We start from the raw sequence: 16983 nt of genomic DNA, 5'->3' as shown, positions 1-16983 counted from the left end.
GTTCATTCCACATGCAGGACGGGAAGTGATGCCAGATGAGAAGGAAAAAAAAACAGCAAAGGACTTTGTTTTCCCCATAAGTACTCACACTTGCTTGGTGGTCATCAGGAAGAACAGCTTCTGTCCATCCCTCTTTGCTGCCCACCACCATTCAGCGGACATCGGAGGATAGGGAGTGGGGAAAGTTGAGTTGCAACTGATGGTGCCATATCACTTCCAGTGAATATCCAGAAGTGAAGTCATATATCACCAATATGACATCCTAGGATTTAGACAAAACTCTATGGTTTTACCACTGAGTTTTGGTGAATCTCAGAGCATCACACCAGCTGTATTATTACATTGCTATAACAACAACAACAACAACAACAACAATAATAAACATTCAATTTATACACCGCTCTTTAGGACAACTTAATGCCCACTCAGAGCGGTTTACAAAGTATGTCATTATTATTCCCACAACAAACCCCCTGTGAGGTGGGTGGGGCTAAGAGAGCTCCAGGGAGCCATGACTAGCCCAAAATCATCCAGCTGGCTTCAAGTGAAGGAGTGGGGAATCAAACCCAGCTCTCCAGACTAGAGTCCCACGCTCTTAACCACTACACCAAACTGGCTGTGTCACGTGATATCACAGCAATGTGACATCAGCTGGCCCTTGACCCAAGGTTTTGGCATGACGGATTAATTTAGTGAAAACATATATATTGGAAAAGAAGTCTGAGAGTACATGTAACATGTAAAGTTTATTACCTCAACTGAGGTAGATTTCTGCAACAGAGGCACCAGTTTCCAGATCAGCTGTTGGACAGTCTGCCTAACGACTTAAAAGTCGATCCATGCAATGTTTTGGTCAGAAGCCAGATTTATCTTACAGAGACAACCTGATATAGTCGTTACAGTATCAGATATGAGACTGAGCATGAAATACCAATTTAGCTGTGAACCTCACTGAATGACCTTGAACCAGTCATCAGAGCTAATCCTGTCCTCTCACAAGGTACAACTCTGTGTGGAGGGGGAGGGAACCATATATACAGCAAAGCGAGAAAGGAAATAGTGAAGTTTCTTTTCTTTAAATTATAAGAAATTTTATACAGGTTTTTTGAAAAAAGAAAAGAAAAGAAAATGCTAACGTATTTCCAGGACCAAGTCAAATTGTTATTGTTTCTGTTCCCAGAGGAATTTAAAACTTGAATGAAATCATATTTCCCAAGCACAGGTGGCACTGTTTCTAAAACCTGTGATATTAGAATGTAATACTTTGGTTTTTTTTTTCTGACAGTAGCCAAGAGGATTAGATATTCAACTATGTTTTTTTAAAAAAAAAAACTTTTGAAGTGTTTAAACTAAGTTTTAAAATTCATGTTTTCAGGCAAGGTTTGGGGGAATTAAAAAAAGCAGGCATTCTTATCAAGGTACCTCTTCCCTCTTTTTTAAAAAAGAATAGTTCTTGGTGTTTTGTTGTGTAAATGAGTCACTCACAATTTCTCTGCATCAAACAGTCTAGGCTGAGATACAGGTTTCTGTGCATTGCTGGTGAAAAGTTGATAATGATGCATATTTGATCAAATGTTTGTTTTATAACTTTCCAAAAAAAGCACACACTCTTTTATCCCCTTGAGCAATGTATGTGGTTGGCGCAGTTCCATACTTTGTTTGAGGTAAGGCTGATGAAAATTGGTGTTTTTGAGCCCAAATTTCTCACCTTTTTGGGACATCTCTTCCACCGGAATTTTGTTTCATTTCTTTAGAACTTAAATGGGCTTGAATTCTGAATGTCAGAAACTCGAAACTTTAGGTTGGAGAAAAACACTGAAAAGCTTATGTGCTCATACCTTTGAATCTCCTTGTGGCATAGGTCATACAACTTTCAGCGTAGTGATTGATTGGCATGAAGGGTGTAACTACACGATACGTGTTACACATGCTGGGTTATTGGTATATAAGAGAAATTGTAGTCAAACACTCACGGAGACATCTCACCTTAAAAAGAGCTCAGTCAGTGTTGTAAGGGAATGCTGTGGAACTTCCACTTTCCCTCCCACCCTATTTTCTCTGGCAGAAAGGAAGGTGACGGGACATTTTGCCCCCATCTCTGCTTCCATATGCCCAAAAGTCTATGTATGAGATTCTAATAATCCCTCTGTACTGAGGGTTGGTTCCTTCTAGGGATGAATGAATGTTCCCCCTGGTTCATTGTTGTTGTTACTATTAAACAATTTCAGATTTCTGGTTTGCTCACGTACTTTGTTTGCATGCTTTTAATGTGCAATGTAAACATAGAATGTGTGTCATTTTATGTGTGTGTGTGTGTGTGTGTATGTGCCATCAAGTCGCAATTGACTTATGGTGACCTCAGCAAAGGGCTTTCAAGGCAAGTAAGAAGTACAGGTGGTTTGTCATTGCCTTCCTTTGCAGTGTCTTTCTCAGTAGTTGCCCATCCAAGTACTGATCTTGCTTAGTTTCTGAGATCTGATGAAATCAGGTTATACCCTAGTGCTTTCCCTCCCCATTTTATACATATAAACCATCAAATACTGGTTTATTGATGCACATATCCTACTGAAGAAATTAAGGCATTGGTTTTACAGAAACAATCCTGTATGAGTGAACAGATTGATAAGAGGGAGTGGAGACTTGGGTGGGATATCTTCAGAGGGTATAGTCACCCTGTGGGCCATAGAACTGGAGAAGTCATGCAGTATGTTTTCGAATGTTGTTATGTGATAAGGCCTCAGCAGAAGTCTTCAGTAGGGTGCCTCAATGACATCCAGTAGCTCTGGGTTCAATACACAACAAGAAGGACTGAAATGAGTATTTTTGAGTATTTTTAGGTTGAGACAGAAGGGATGAGGAATTGCAAATCCTCCTTAATTCACTTGCTCTGGTTTTTCTGACCAACAGCATTCCAAGCCTCCTCAATGACCTGGTTGTTCATCGGTTGCCCGTATCGCGGCTTCCCGGTGACAACTGTAATAACGTGCCGAAAACTACATTTAGCTGAACTTTAAGATTTAAAAGATAAGTACTGTTCAGTTGACTAATCAAATAGTCATAAAAGCTCTTTTCTGAACCATAATTACGTTTATTCAGTTCTGTCCTTGATTTATTTTTTATTTTAATTGTCAGCCCTGCTCCGCCATGATGCTAATAGAAATCTTATTGCAGCCAATATGGACTCAAATGATGTCTGATGATTATTAATGAGAGCAATAAGGAGGTATCTTCATATAAAGTCAGCATTAAAGGAGTAATTCATTTCACCTGATATAATTGGATTGTAGCATTTAAATAGCTTGGGACTTCCTTTTAATTGTGATGAGTTGCCATTTCCTCCTTTTAGTATAGCATTGAACTCTTCCTCTGCTCCCTTTTTTTCTGTTTCTTTTATGAAGTAATTAAACATGAATTGCCCAGTGTCTCTTAATAAATACTTCTGAGGATTTAGTAGCTATTAAATACAATGGTTGCCTGTTAGAAATATTTATGGTAAGCACCCATGGTTAGCAGCAGAAAGCTACTTTGAGGTTTAGAAAGATAAGCCCACCAGGACTCACTCCAAGGAGAGAAGAGAAATAAATGACTGGGAAAATTTCTACTCTCTCCCCCAACCCACATGATTCTGCTCAGGGCACTACAAGATTTTAGTAATATAATAATAACATTCAATTTATATACCGCCCTTCAGGACAACTTAACACCCACTCAGAGTGGTTTACAGAGTGTGTTATTATTATCCTCATGACAATTACCCTGTGTGGTGGGTGTGGCTGAAAGAGCTCCGAGAGAGCTGTGACTAACCCAAGGTCACCCAGATGGCGTCAAGCACAGGAGTGACAAATCAGACCTGGCTCTCCAGATTAGAGTCCTGCCTCTTTTAACCACTACACCAAACTAGCTCTCTTAACATCTTGAATTGGTCAATTTTCTCCCTCCCTCCTTAACAGTAGTTAGAGAGTTGGACTGGGAATCTAGAGCCAAATCCCCACTAAGCCCCGAATTTCACCTTGGGCCAGTCACTATCAATGCAACCTTAAGATCAGTTTCCTGGGAGTAAGTTCCACTGGCTAGACCTGTGTATGATTCAGAATAAACCTGCTTGGGTTTGCTCTATATATCACTTAGGGTGAGACAGTGTTATTGCGAGACTCACAGTGAAATCAATGGACTTAGACGGGACTAACTTTGCTTAGGATTTCACTGTAAAACTAGATAGAGTTACACATTGGATCTTGTTAGGGGAAGGGTATTTCGCCAAGAAATGTCATCTTTGAGACACAGTGCTTCGTTGCCTAAAATGTTGATCTGAACTGCCACCCAGAATTCCAGCCTGGATCCTAGATGAGTTGGAATTTGGGAGCAGGCATGTTCCCTTTCTAGTGGGCTCAAGACCAGATCTGCTCAGTTTCAACAGTCAATAGTTCATGGATGTTCTCTGGGTGCATCAGGCTGTGCGATGTTAACAGTCAAAGGAAAGCAGGGTGAGATAAAGCAAGGTGGAAGGCGGGGAAGGACCATATATTTTAGTTGAGCATACTAAGGATGTGTCACCGGATTTATGGTGCTAATAAAACTCAAATGAATTAGAATCTTGGCTGCAATTCAGTATTATTAGACTGAAAGAAAAAGGCATATTAATTCATCAAACATTGATCTTCTGGGAGAAAATGTGCATTAATTAGGGATGAGCCCAATTTCTATGGGTTTTGATTTCTGGACTGAAACTCATCCTTTTGACAGCGTATTTGACAAAGTGGAACATTTTGTAGGGCTGGTGGCCATCTTCTGCAAAATATAAGTAGGAAACCAGGGAGTCCTTCAGCAAGAATAAAACTAAAATTGAGAGATTTTGGCTTGGCAACACTGACTAGTGTTAATATTAATCAAGTCATAGTTCAGTAATTGGAGACCTGTGCCAGAATTAAGACCAAGAGTTCTAGTTTAAGGATCATAAGTTGCAAGGCTAACAGAGGCCTTGAAGAACTGGTGCCAGTAACTGTAGGTGAGCTTTGAGATAGGACAGTTTCACAGATCCATTCTCATGGGCTGCCCAGGTTCACCCATGGCAAATAGTACGACTGTCTGGCATGCCCCCTTTCTATTGTGCCAGGGCACTAATTTAACAAAGGACTGGGACAATCAACCTAACACCAACTGGGCATAGATTACATCCTCCCTGCAATTGGTGCCAGGAAAAATGCATCTTCTAAATGCTTGAAATCTGCCACCAATCGCTGTTTATGGATGAGTATCTGTATAAGACGTGTTCTTGCCCTGTCCTCAAATCTTCACTGAAATCCTGGCTTGCTTCCTTGTCTCATTTGCTCTCATTACTGATAACCAGTTCATTCCATCTTCTGTCTAGAGGCTGGAGTGGCTTGTGGCAACCCTGCCCATTCTTGAAGGGCTCTGCCCTGCCCAGGTGGTGATCAACTCCAAAGAGAAAGAATTCACAAGGATGTTTTAAGTAGACTCCTAAAATGCCATATGTGAACAGAATACACAGGTCCTACCATGTATATTGTTCAAGAGCAGTCATTGGGACATGGTAATTGGTTTCTGTGCTCTGCTGCATATTCTCATAGTTGGCAAAATAGGGGAGGAGGCATGGCTCAGATAGGCTTCTCATTTGCCCCTGGCAAACCCTCTCCCCTTTCCTCAATACCCCATCATCTATGATGTGAAGTGTGGGAGAAAAATGGAGGGAGAGAATAGCATCAGCAGCGAAGATCCATGAATTCTGCATAACTTGATGGTAAAGACAACAGAGATCAGAGGGATAACTAGAGTGTCACCCAGAAGTGATGTCTCACACTCAGAAAACCTCTACCCAGATGTGACATCCTCTCCAGTGCTCTAGGAACTTACTTGGTCTTTGTGGTCTTTATCATAGAATTTGAGCAAATTCCTAGAGCATCCCAGAGGATGTGACTTCATATTCCCCAAAACGCTATCTTCCCCAAGCACTGTCCCTCAAATCTCCCAGGATTTACTAGCACAGCACTGGCAACCCTAGTGATAAAACTTGACATGTAGAACATCTCCCAGGTTCAGTATTCAGCATCTTAGGTAGGAAGTGATGTGAAAGACCCCTGCTGCTTTGAAAAGACAATATGGCCCCTGTTGGTATGATTCCAGTATACTGCAGCTTCAATTTGGGGTTGCCACTAGAGGTGTGTATAATGAAATTCCTGAGCCAAAGATATACGTGGAAATTGCTGTTTCAAATCATTACCTTGATTTTTTGGAACAGTAACACAAAATTGAGATTACAACCCCCCCAGTCCATTATTTTTAATGTTCTAGCCATGCAGCATGGACATGAGTTTTTGAAAAACACCAGGCCAACAAAACACTTCACACCCGACAATAGCCCTGCAGAGAAGATTAGCACATCAAGCACCAATCCATATGCAAAAGAACCTCCTCAGGATACAGTGAAGCCTCCCGCCATTAGCATTCCACACCCTGGGAAACTCTTACAGAATGACTCAGCTCAACCCCACCCCTCCTGAGTAGATACAAATGACCTACATCTTTTCCACACTGTGACACTGAGAGATCTCTGTCTTTTGGTGCTACACCTCTGAAGATGCCAGCCACAGCTGCTGGCGAAACGTCAGGAACTACAATGCCAAGACCACGGCAATACAGCCCGGAAAACCCCCAACAACCATCGTTCTCCGGCCGTGAAAGCCTTCGACAATACATCGACATGAGTTTTTCTTTGATACTACTGATTTCCTGGACAAAGGTATTTCTTCCTTCCAATAAGATGCTTGCAAGAGATGAGCACACTGCACTCCCAGCCAATCACAACCTGCATTGTCCAGAGATTTCCTGGACAATGGTATTTCTTCCTTCCAATAAGATCCTTGCAAGAGATGAGCACAGAGCACTCCCAGCCAATCACAACCTGCAGACCATTGCCTTCTCCTTCCCCCTTCCTTTCCCTCTGAAAATAGAAAGCCTGGAAGAACCAATGGCTGTTGATTTGGAACGTTTGATCCAATTCACTTGAAAGTTGGGTGGTCTTTAGCAGACAGGCAATAGTTGCTCCTTGATCATTGTGGTGTCATGTGGTTGGAAAACAGCCTCTCCAGCCACCCAAAAGTCTCCCATAGAGAATAATAGCAGAACTTCAACTCGCTCATTCTTCTTCTCCTCCCGTGTGAAGGTGGAGGCTTTCCCCCCTCTGAAATAAGATAATTTGGAAGAATCAGCAGCCATAGAATTGGAATGTTAGTTCAATTTTCCCAAAGCCCCCCAGAGGGAATAATTGAAAAACTACCAATCTTCTTCCTTACTTTGTTAAACAAGCAGAGCACAACAAAGAAGCATGGGAGTGGAAAGGTGATTTTTTTATTGTCAGTCACTATAAGAGTAGGAAAATGAAATGAACGCAGGTGGGTTTGCTTTCCTGCTAGACTTTCCTCCTAGGCTGCCACCATTTTAGGAATCAATAAACAGAAGTGCAGTTGTGCAGAAATGGACCTACATTGGGGGTCCGTAAAAATGAACCCCTTGGAACTTAGAGTGTCTTTGGAATAGAGAGACGACTGTGTTCTATGCAAATTTAGTGCCGTTGTCTTTATAAGCAGCTGCTCCCCAACTCTTGAATAATTTCCCCATGGGAAATAATGGTCTGAAGAACAGCCAGAAGAATTTGACTCCTAATACAAACAAGTCATATCCTACCTGGAATAAACAATTCCCACCCCCAACACAAACACCTGAAATCCAGATCAGAAATTATAATTAAAACTTTCTTGGTACACACCCCTAATTGCCAATAATTGTGGGAATGAGGAATGGGCAAAGACCTGTATGAAAGATTCTGCACTTCAAAGGGGCTCCATTCTTTTCTTATCCTATTGCTGTAGCATAGTAGTTAAGTGGTTGGACTGTGAATCAGCACTCTGCTGGTTTGAACCCCATGACTGCCATGAGCTCAGCAGGGAGCCTTGGGTAAACCACTCCTCTCAGCCCAGCTCCCCAGTTGTATTGTGGGGATAATAATACACTGACTCACCTGAGTCGGCAGTATATAAGCACTCTGTTGTTATTATTGTTGATGTTGTTCATGACCTATTAATTAAGCTTTCCCTGCAGATCACACTCGTAACAAAATTTATATTCCAAAAAAGGGAAGGTAAACTTTTGCTGAACATGATCGTGCAATACAGACCTGTGTAGAGACCCTTTCTTTAGGTCCCTTTTGTGTGTAGACTTTTCATTCACGTTGTTTGCTGGAGTTGTTATACCTGTTCAGATTCTTTATTCCATTCTTGTTCCATTTTCATTGGTTTCAATGGGTCAACCATTTCAGCCTACTATTCCCTCCCCCATTCAATGTAGATGAATTCAATGTAAAGAGCTGCTTTAGCACAGTGGTTAAGTGGTTCGGCTGTGAATCAGTACTCTACTGGTTCAAATCCCACTACTACCATGAGCTTAGTAGGTGGCCTTGGGTAAGCCACTCCTCTCAGCTCCTTAGCTGTATTGTGAGGATAATAATAACACTAACATGTTCACCACTCTTAGTGGAGCAGTAATCTGTCTAGATGAGTGGTATATAACTTCAGTTGTTGTTGTTGTTGTTCAGAGATTACACCCCTCATCCAAGCAGTCCACCTTGCTGAAGCCTGAATGTCAGACATATGGAAGAAAGATTCTCTTTTCTATAAGCAATTAAAGTTTTCATTAGCAGCATAGGCCAGTTTTCAATTGCAGCCATTTGGCAACTCAAGAAAACTAGTGAGCCCAAACAATCATGAACAGAAGGATTCTCATCTGGGAGGCCATTCATTCCCCTCTAAAGAAAGAAGTGAGGGTCTACTATTACTAGAACTAAAATAGGACAGGAGTCACTCATTAACAGTGAAAACAAGCCAAGAGTTTGGTTATTAAAAATTGCTTCGATCCCTTCTCCATTTCATCCAGAGGACTTCTCTTCATGTAAATGGGATTGCTTCGGAGCAAGCAAGCTGTCTATTATAACATTCTTTTCTCTTGTCTTTTAATTTAGCTGGTTCAGGAAAGTGCTTGAAAGGTTCATAGTTCAACAGGCTGGCCACCTGGGAGAGACGATATGAAATTTGGCCTATACCAATGATCTACGGCAGAGAAAAGTGCATGTACCGAAAGCCTAGCAATACTGAAATATAGGGGGGTCTCTCCGAGGACAAGTTACAACCATTTATCCTTTACTAGGAATTGCACACATTTCTCACTTAACACCTGTCAGGAGAGAGCCTTGGGGAAGTATGGAGGGGAAAGACTCATAGGTTGTCTACTGGAGGTACTTCCTGGCTAATAGCGTTTGATTTCTCTTCTCTTTTTTTCCTGGTTTTCTCTTCTGGAGCAAAAAACAATGCCAGTTTACCTTTTTTCTCTTCTTAACCTCGTGCTTATCTCTATGATTCTAGCTCACTGAGAACACTCTTCATTTGTCAGTTCATAGTGCAAGCTTCTACAAACTTTGTAACCTGTTTTGCAAGTGAATTAAGGTGATTTTATTAAATTCTGAGCGGCTGGATAGCTCAGATTTTGAGCTGAGAAAAAAGAAGGGGTCCGAATACTTTAATAAATCAATAAATAAATCTGAGGTCCTTCAAGCTGTAGTTCACTTGACATTTCTTAATTAAGTCTAATCAGATGGTATGGTTAGCTTGAGCACCTGAGCAAGGAAACAGAAAATGATTAGAAAATACAGATGGGAAATTTTAGCAAAGCAGACAGTCAAAATTAACAAGCAGGATGGGTTTTTTTAGCTGTTTAGGCATTTATACACTGTTTTCCTCCACATATGATAAATAATAAAGCTCGATGTATTGTCGAAGGCTTTCACGGCCGGAGAACGATGGCTGTTGTGGGTTTTCCGGGCTGTATTGCTGTGGTCTTGGCATTGTAGTTCCTGACGTTTCGCCAGCAGCTGTGGCTGGCATCTTCAGAGGTGTAGCACCAAAAGACAGTGATCTCTCAGTGTCACAGCGTGCCAGCCACAGCTGCTGGCAAAACGTCAGGAACTACAATGCCAAGACCATGGCTATACAGCCCGGAAAACCCACAACAACCGTCAATAATAAAGCTGATAATACAACTTAAGCAAACAACTTAAACATATATAACATGATCTTGGGGTGGTAATGGTTTGACCAGGACCACAGGTGACAAAGCACAGGCTAACAGCCAAAAGGTCCAAAGCCCTTTGACTCTCCATTGGGATTTAGCAAGTGTTTTCGTTACAGTCATAAAAGAGTTAGATTGTTTGCATTACTTAGTTAGTTAAACTTATTTGCATGTAACCACTTAGACCTCGAATAAGTATTCCTGCCATAGAAAGGGGAGTCACTAGTCTTACACAGATTTACATTTTTCTGGGAGTAAACCCCATTGAACAGATCTGAGTAGGGTTCTGAGTAGACCTGCTTAGGCCTGCTCTCTTAATGAGGTAGAATTAGGATTTTCTATTGGGCAACCTGTTTATTGGGTGGGGCAATTAAGTGAAGCTATATACTGAAGTTTTACTGTTCTTTGTTCAGAGAGAAAGAGTTTCAGTCTGAGGTCAAACTATGCGAGACAAAATACACTTGAATTACACTCGAATTACACTCAAATACACTCGAATTACAGAACACACTCGAATTACCCGTGTAATTCGAGTGTATTTTATCTCGTCTTGAGCCATCATAAGACACCTTTTACTAGTAAGTGGTGGTCAGTCTAGCAGTTTGATATTTTCATCCAATGTAACCCTGTTTTTATCCTATATGTAGTAAAGTATTCCCACAGAGCTGAACAGGAGTGTGTGTCTGTTCTTACTAATTCCAATGCACAATCTCTGTCTTAAAACTCTGCTAATTTCCATCACTCTTGTTCTTTAGCTGGTGTCAAAGACTAACATCTCTGCCATATCCAGGCAAAATGTGTGCAACGAAGTTCAGTCTACATCTTCTTCCTCTAGCAAAAAGAAAAACTATTCCTAAACTTCCTTCCTTACTATTTCCCAACCATAACAGCAAGAATGAGAAATTAGATCTGTTCTTCCCTTGCAACCTCCAACCATCTTGGTTTATTTATTTTCCCGGTCATTTGACAATGTCAACGTGCAAGCGCCACTCAACAGCTCGGGGCCTGTGCACAAACACAATTGCACTTATTTCAGTGGGCGTTTTGTACAGGAGAACATCTGACAGATTAGATCCAGAGGAGTTAGCTGTGTTAGTCTGCAGTAGCAAAATAGCAGAGTCCAGTATCACCTTTAAGACTAACCAACTTTATTGTAGCATAAGCTTTCGAGAGCCACAGCTCTCTTCATCAGATGCATGGGACTTCCTATCCACAAAAGAATTTGGTCTACTGAAAAATGTTGTTAGTAATGCAAAGGCATTACAATTGTTAGAAAGTAGACAACTGCTGAAGCATTTCAAGCAGGTGTTTTTAACTAAAACTTGGCAAAACAATGGAACTTTGCTCTTATTTCATAAGCACTTAGATGGAGATAATGTTGATTTCTTGAACATAGGTGAACAAGTTAGCGTTATTATTATCCCCACAATACAGCTGGAGAGCTGAGAGGAGTGGCTTACCCAAGGCCACCTACTGAGTTCATGGTAGTGGTGGGATTCGAACCAATAGAGTGCTGATTTGTAGCCAAACCACTTAACCCCTGTGCTACAGCAGCTGTTTACATTGAATTGGTTAGTCTTAAAGGTGCTACTGGACTCTTTGCTATTCTGACAGATTAAGTTCTCTTTGTTACTTTATACACGGCCCCGTGCATATTCATCCGGACTTGATTAGAAAGCTTGGGTATATTGTCAACCCTGTCTTGTGCCTGAACGTGAAATCCATCTCAAAGTATAGATTGTTTCTCGTTCATTTACAGGAGCGCGTGTTATCACATTGTTGTTTCCTTCCCAGGGTGTATAGTTAGGCTCTTTATCTGCCATTAACATTTCATTCAACTTTGCCCTCTTTCTGGCATTGGAGCTGAGAACGAGCCGAGTGGGGTTTGTCGAACCTCCTTCCCATTTGGAGACAGTTTCATCTTTAATTGTAGGTCAAGGAGTGGAGACCTTTCCTTCGGTGTTGGGTGGTTTTTTTCCCCCTTTGTCCCTTTCCCCACCTCCTGCCTATGCAAATGAGAGCTTGCTTGGTTTGCTGTTGGGACTTCTGTCCCTGTGGGGTTACTTACGCGGCAGATGCTTTGCCAATCCTCTTATTGTACGGATATTGATCCCACCTCTCCTGTAATGAACTGTAACAGCTACTCTATTACTCCTTGCCACCTGATTGGCTGAGGATAATATGAAATTAGCTGGTATGCATTGGTGCTGTCAGTATCGATTTCGCTATCCAGATTACTTGTTACAAAAGAATAGAGCTGTCTGTGCCATAATTGAACAAGTTAACTCCTTGTCTCATAAAATGTAAGCCTATATTGATTGCCTACTGTAGTATGCAGGAGGAAAGTTGTAATGGTATTTAATCGCCATGGTGCTGAGAGGGCCCTTCTCCTCCCTCTCCCCCTTGTCATCTTTGAGAAGCAAGTGACAGCAGCCATGGAAAAGCTCGAGGTACCTTGGCAAACAGCATGGCCATTTCCACATGGCTTACCTTATTCTGCAAAATAGCGAAATCTTGCACGAAATCTCGTAAGACGCTGTTATCATGCGAGAAGACGCGATAACAGTGTCTTCTCATGAGATTTCGCGCGAGATTTCGCTATTTTGCCGAATAAGGTAAGCCGTGTGGAAACAGCCCATGTTGGCGTGAACTATATACGTCACAAGTGCTGCAGCCTTTTCCTGGATGAGGCTACCCTCAACAGCCCCAAGACTGCTGGCTTTTGAAGAAATTCTTTTTAAAAATGTTATTCACACGCAAATTGCAGCAAATGGAGCATGAATATCAACCTCCAGTAAAACTGTGGGGGGAATTCCTCATTGCAAATTATGATCATCGTCTTTCTCCTGTTTTTTCCTGAATAACATACACGCATGAGGTTCATTTCCTTTGGAAGGGCAAGCAAATAGAGATGTGTGGTTTCCTTAAAAAAAGATTGGGCCCAGTTTATTTGGTTTATTTATTTATTTAGATATTTATATTCCATTTCCCCCTAGCTGGGGAAATGGGGACCAAAGTAGGTTCAAAATATCAAAAACAACAAGGATTTGAAAAGCAATATATGTATTTGGTTCCATGATTTTGTATTCATGATCAAAGATGAGCAAAGTTTACGAGAATGGGAAGAGTAGAGCTCCAGTACAGCTTGCTGCTCTACTAAAAGTGCAATCCTACTCAAATATATTCAATGAGGCTTACTCCCAGGAAAGTGCTTTTATTTGGTCTTATTTGGTTGTGAGTGTAGATTCTTTGGCGTTTCTTCTGTTGTTCAGGTCGTCTTCCTTGAGTTTAGAATTCAACTTTGATAATCTAGGATGCAACAAACCCATCTGTGATTTAAAAAGTCCAATCTTTACATCATCTGAAGAACTGCTGTCCTTTATTAACACAAACCTTAAGAAAGAAAGCTGGATGATATTAGAGACTGGAAGGAGTTGAGAGTTGTTGGAGGATTTGAGAAGAGGCGGGGGGGGGGGAGGGGGAGAATGGTATGAAAGATAAATCCAGAAGCCGTTCAACAGAAAAAATCCATTCAAACCCCTCTAGATTTCCAGTTAGCATATGGAAGACAGCCATCAAAACATTGTTCTCCATTGTCTGAAACAGGACTGAAGGGAGAAGGTGGGATCTGAAACGGAAAAGTCATTGAAGGGCTGAGTAGTGTTGAAAAGGGCGGCCTTATTGTACTCAGTGTTTCTTCTGGGATAAAGAAAGAAGCATTCACAAAAATTTGGCCATCGATTAATTTGCCCCTGTACTATTCAAACAAAGGAAGATGAAATATTGTCTTTATTGACATCAAGAGGAACCGCAAGGAGAGGATATTGAAGCAAGGCTTACCCCCTTTCAGACATTTTTTTCCAGCTTGCTGGTGACCCATCTTCCCTCCCTTGGTATTGTCAGATTAGCCAATTGCTATTCAGGGTTTGAACAGGAATTTTTGGGCATCTCCCTGATTATATTAACGTTTGATTTATAATAATATTCGATTTATATACTGCCCTTCAGGATGACTTAACACCCACTCAGAGCAGTTTACAAAGTATGTTATTATTATCCCCGCAACAACAAACACCCTGTGAGGTGGGTGGGGCTGAGAGAGCTCCTAGAAGCTGTGACTGACCCAATGTCACTCAGCTGGCTTCAAGTGGAGGAGTGGGGAATCAAACCTGGCTCTCCAGATTAGAGTCCTGCCGCCCTTAACCACTACATTAAACTGGCTAGCTATGAGATGAGTCCTGTTTTGCAGTGTCCTTGGAAGGGAGAGTTTCTTAAACTTAAATACACCTGGTATCTGACTGTTTAGACCATGACTAGGTTTGGTAAGTATAGGGTGGGCTATTCAGGACAGGCAGAGATGATTGGTAAGCACCCAGAGACATCACGGATGGAGGGAGTGTTCTGACCAGCTCATCACTGCCTTATGGTGCAAAAGGAGAGGGGGTGGGGCTTGGAATCAAGTTTGGTGTACTGGATAAGAGCTGTGGAACTCTAATTTGAAGAACCGGGTTTGATTCCCCACTTCTCCACTTGAGGCCAGTGGGTGACCTTGGGTCAGTCACATCTCTCTCAGAGCTCTCTCAGCCTCACCCACCTCACAGGGTGATTGTCATGAGGATAACAATAACATACTTTGTAAACAGCTCTGAGTGGGCATTAAGTTGTCCTGAAGGGTGGTATAGAAATTGAATGTTGTTGTTGTTAACACACTGGGTGCAGGTGAGGATAAGCAAAGACAGCAGAAGATGCCAGGGTCAATCTATCGAAATAAGGCAGCCATCTGGTCAGTCTGCAGCCCTCCCCATTGAAATACTTATCATATTTAAATATGGCAATCTGTTATTTAAATAAACTAGTTGAAATACTTATCATATTTAAATATGGCAATCTGTTATTTAAATAAACTAGTTAAGTCCGTACATTGGTCTCCTGTCTTTGTGGTACTGAGTCAAACATTTCATAGGCTAAAGTTCTCGAAAAGAGGACCAACCTCCAAGTTAAAATATGCGTGGAATTTTGATATTTTATATTTTCATGTGGAATTAGTAATTGGCAAAACTCTCCCATCTCCATTTGAAATGGGGCTTTCTAAGTTATCTTGAGGATTCTTGGGGGAAAGCTTAGGTTTCTCCACAAGAATTCTTCAGAGCTTAGAAGGACCAAGCCAAGAGACACTACGCTACTATATCTTGCTCAATCTGATCTTTCACATTTACCAAGTTGTGAGGGGAGAAGAGGAGAAGAAAGGCAAGAAGGTAACATAAAGATTTTCTTTATTACCTCTCCACAGGAAGGCCTCTGAGCCTTCTCACAGGCCTCTAAGCCTTCTCATAGGGAATTCTGGAACTGTTATTTTTCACACATCTAATTCTGATTTATTTGTTTGTTTCTCTGATTTCATGTGAAATGTTTGCTTCCACACAGTCTACCCACATCAACATTTGTATGAGAAATTCAGGGCCAAGCTACACATGACGAATGACACCTGAACGGCAAGTGTATTTCTCCCTGTTCACTTGCCCTCCACTCAATCCACTTGCCGTTCAAGTGTCATTCGTCATGTGTAGCTTGGCCCTTAGTAGCAGGTTAAACTGGCTTCAGAGATTTGTTTGTTTGTTTGTTTCAGACATTTTTAATGGTACCTCCCTTTTTACAACGCCCATTCCCATTTTTGGTTGCCTGCCTGTGCCTCTGGATGAATTAGAAATCAAATCAAATCAATATATATATAAATATCGTTCTTGGTGCTACCATTTTAAAACAACCAAGGAGACATTGGTGTTGTCCATCTCAGTGCACGTTTCCTCCCCTCCCCCTCCTGTATTTAACCATTTTAAAAGTAGATAGCACATCTATCAACATTTCCATGAATAATTCTTTCTCCTGGAGCCAGAATCTTATATTTCCTAAATAAACAAAACAAAACAATACACACACACATACACAATCCAAAGGGGGGGGGAATGCACACCATTTAGGAAAAAAATATCTTTCCTTAAATAGTCTTTACAAAAAGAACTCAAAAACTATCCTCAATCAGAGGCTTTTAAACAAAAAATGTCGCAGTGTTGGTTCCTTTTGCCCAGACACTCAAACTGTGTAATTTTGAAGAATAGTTTAAACAACACTTTAACAGGGCACAACCTACAGAGCAAAAATGTCTTTGTGGATGACATTTTTAATGTGTTTTTTCTTTCCAAGATTTCCCAGGCTCCCCTTCTTCTATTTTTTTTTCCAGAAGTCTTTCCAGTTTCCTTCGAGAGCCCAGGAAACCTCTGCCTATTATAGCTGCTCAGATCTACATGCAATTGTATACCTAATAACCTTGCCCCTAAGCAGATGAGTATTTATTTCAGTCAGTTACCCTTTATAATTACTGTATTGAACCTAGTTGTCTATAAAATGGATGGTTTGCTTATACAGTTTACCCAAATAGTTCATTAGGGGTTAAACAAAATGAAATCCCATTTGCAGGGCGTATAATAAATTGTTTCATCTGTGAATTTAGCTGTTCTGCCTAATGCAGACATGGATGTTACAGTGGTTCTCCCTTGATAGGGTTATGGGTTAATGAAATGCTTTTTCTGTTGCTTATTTTCCTCTCTTCTGTGCTGAGTGATAAGTAGCTAACCAACGAAGCTTGTAATTGCAATCTTACAGAAACCGGCCCGATCTGTATATAAATCTCACCATCCAATTACAAGATGTAATAATTTTGCACTCAAGCTAGTAATGAGGTCTAATACTCGCGCACGTGATAATCCCCTCTGGATGCCGGCTTGATCAGATGTTGGCTTTGTAATTAGACGGGCAGAAAATCATTATTTCATGTTCAGGAAAAAAAATTAG

The sequence above is a fragment of the Eublepharis macularius genome, chromosome 16 (assembly GCF_028583425.1).
Source record: "Eublepharis macularius isolate TG4126 chromosome 16, MPM_Emac_v1.0, whole genome shotgun sequence".
In the NCBI taxonomy this organism is placed as follows: Eukaryota; Metazoa; Chordata; class Lepidosauria; order Squamata; family Eublepharidae; genus Eublepharis; species Eublepharis macularius.
The sequence above is the reverse complement of the archived record's forward strand: the minus strand, read 5'-3'. Positions refer to the sequence as shown.